General features: G+C 47.1%; 1 pseudogene; it reads left to right on the top strand.

The window, feature by feature from the left end:
• Positions 1–1825: 1825 nt before the first annotated feature.
• On the top strand, positions 1826–2281 carry LOC106698675 (annotated as a pseudogene).
• Positions 2282–2899: the final 618 nt, after the last annotated feature.

Raw genomic sequence — 2899 nt, 5'->3', positions numbered from 1 at the left:
ATGGGGAAGACAGATAAGCAATAAGGGCAGAGAGGTGGGTAGGGATAGATTATGGCGAGTCATAAACTCTAGTTGGGTTTTATTCTAAGTGTAATGAAAAGCCATCAAGTGTTCAAATCAAGAAATAAATAGTATCTGTTGCCCTAACCGGTTTGGCTCAGTGGGTAGAGCATTGGCCTGCGTACTCAAGGGTCCCAGGTTCGATTCCGGTCAAGGCATGTACCTTGATTGTGGGCACATCCCCAGTAGGGAGTGTGCAAGAGACAGCTGATTGATGTTTCTCTCTCATTGATGTTTCTAACTCTCTATCCCTCTCCCTTCCTCTCTGTAAAAAAAAAATCAATAAAATATATTTTAAAAAAAGAAAAAAAGAAATAGTATCTGACTTATTTTTTAAGATGCCTCAAGGAGATGTATGGAAAATAGACTGTGGCAGGGCAAGGAGGGAAGCAGGAAAACCAATTAGGAGGCTCATTCAGTAGAGCAGGCATAAGAGGGTAGCAGAAACTCTAGAGGTGGTTAGACATGGAAGCGGTAAAGCTGACATAACTTGCTAATGGGCTGGATGTGAGGTGTGAAGGAAAGAGGAATTCTAAATGATTCCAAAGGTTTTAGTCTTAGCAATTGGTCAGTGATGGTGCTATTTCCTGAAATGAGGAATATTGTGAAAGGAGTTGTTAAGAACTGAATTGTCCTGTGTTGAAACCCTAACCCCAGTGTGACCCTTTTTGGATAAATGGTCCTGAAGGAGGTGATGAAGATTAAATTAATGTTAAATGAGGCTCTCATCCAATATGACTGGTGTCCTGATAAGAAGAAACAGCCTGGATGCATGTGCACAGAGAAAAGACAGGTGAGGACACAGTGAGAAGGAGGCCATCTGCAAGCCAAGAGAGACCAACCTCAGGAGAAACAACTGTGTTAGCACCTGATATGAGACCCTGAGCCTCCAGAACTGTGAGAAAAAAAAATTCTGTAGTTGAAGCCTCCCAGCCTGTGGCATTTTATTATATAGCAACTAGAGGCCTGGTGCATGAAATTTGTGCACTTGGGAGGGAGGTCCCTTAGTCAGGCCTGTGCCCTCTTGCAGTACAGGAGCTCTCAGGGGATGTCTGACTGATGGCTTAGGCCCACTCCCTATGGGAAGAGGGCCTAAGCTGACAGTCGGACATCCTTAGTGCTGCTGTGGAGGCGGGAGAGACTCCCACCACTGCCGCTGCGCTCGCTAGCCGTGAGCCTGGCTTCTGGCTGAGCGGTGCTCCCCCTGTGGGAGCATGCTGACCACCAGGGGCCAGCTCCTGCATTGAGCATCTGCCCCCTGGTGGTCAGTGAGCATCATAGCGACCAGTCATCTGCCATTCGGTTGATTTGCATATTAGCCTTTTATTATATAGGATACTACTGATACAGAATTGAAGAGAAATGGTGAAAAACGTGTAGTTCTCTATTAGACAGATTGAGTTTAAAATGCCTATTCAACTTCCAAGCAGAAAAACTGAGTAGGAAGATAAATATATAAGTCTGAAGCTCAGGGAAGAGGCTGTAGCTGGAGCTACGATGAAAAGTTATTAGCATAAAAATGATACCTGTTGTAGGCGGAACACATACTCCCCAGTCTCTATGTTCCTACAGGAACCTTCTGACTTCTCACTGTTCCCTTAGTCACTCTTCCTCAGGAGAAGAGGATTGACATAACTGATTGGTCAATTTGAAAGAAAGAACCCAGTATTCATGGGTTGTTATTTCTTTGCATCTTTTTGGGATGTCTGCTTTCAAGAATATACATTTTAGGGGGCGGCTGGGCAGGCGGAAGGGCAGGGTGGCCAAGACCATGGCTGGAAGTGAAGCTGGTAAGGATAGTGGGAGGGTCAAGGCTAAGGCAGTATCTTGCACACAGAGGGCCAGGCTACCGTTTCCCATGGGCCACAGCCACAGACATTTGAAGACTCGAACCACAAGCCACCGAAGGGTGGGTACCACTGCAGCCTGTACAAGTTGCAATCCTGGAGTGCCTCACTGTGGAGGTGCTGGACTGGCAGGCCATGGTCTCAAGGATCTAAAAGGAAGGTGGGTCCCTCCATGTCACTTACAGCTTGAGATCCATGGCGACGAAGAGTTGGATTCTCTTGTCAAGGCTGCCATAGCTGGGGGTGAGGTGATCCTGCACATCCATAGTTCTCTGGTTGGAAAGAAGAGCAGCAGAAATTGCTTAGAGAGTTGTACTGTAACTAGGACAAAAGAAGTAATGGGGATATGTGGAATTTTAAAAACAGTTAAATGAAAAAGCATAGACAATGTAGACATGTAAGAGGAACATTTGTATGTTATTAGACTCAAAGTTCGATAAAAGTACCTTTTCACATGGCTACAGTTGTGTGTTGGCTGGATTTCTCCCATTTGTTTTATAGAAAAAATGGCAATTCTTTTGCTGGTCTTGCCTGTGTCTCTGGTCTGGCTGCAGTCATCTGGCAGCACAGCTGAGGCTGGAGGGCCTCACTCACACATTTGGAGATTGCTTCCACCTATTGCCTGGGAGTGGTCTCTCATGTCCTGGGCTTCCTTATGGGGTGGTATTAGGGCAGCAAGAGCCTGAGAGCAGAAGCTGAAAGGCCTTTTGAGGCTGAGGCTTTGAAGTTCTATGTTGTCCCTGATGCTGTCTTCTATCTATATATATAAAGAGCCAGGGGCTGTCACATCCAAAACAACCGAATGGATGACCAAACAGGCTGAGTGGGGCAACAAGGCCGGCAAGGGGGCTAGTGAGGAACGACCAAACAACTGAGTAGCAGGCTGCATGGGGTGACCAGGCCAGCAGGGGGGTTAGTGAGGGATGACCAAAAGACTGAGCAGCAGGCTGCATGGGGTGACCAGGCTGGCGGGGGTGGGGGGCAGTGAGGGG

The sequence above is a fragment of the Myotis lucifugus genome, unplaced genomic scaffold (genome assembly GCF_000147115.1).
Source record: "Myotis lucifugus unplaced genomic scaffold, Myoluc2.0 scaffold_212, whole genome shotgun sequence".
Taxonomy (NCBI): domain Eukaryota; kingdom Metazoa; phylum Chordata; class Mammalia; order Chiroptera; family Vespertilionidae; genus Myotis; species Myotis lucifugus.
This window is presented reverse-complemented; position numbering and strand designations above follow the sequence as displayed.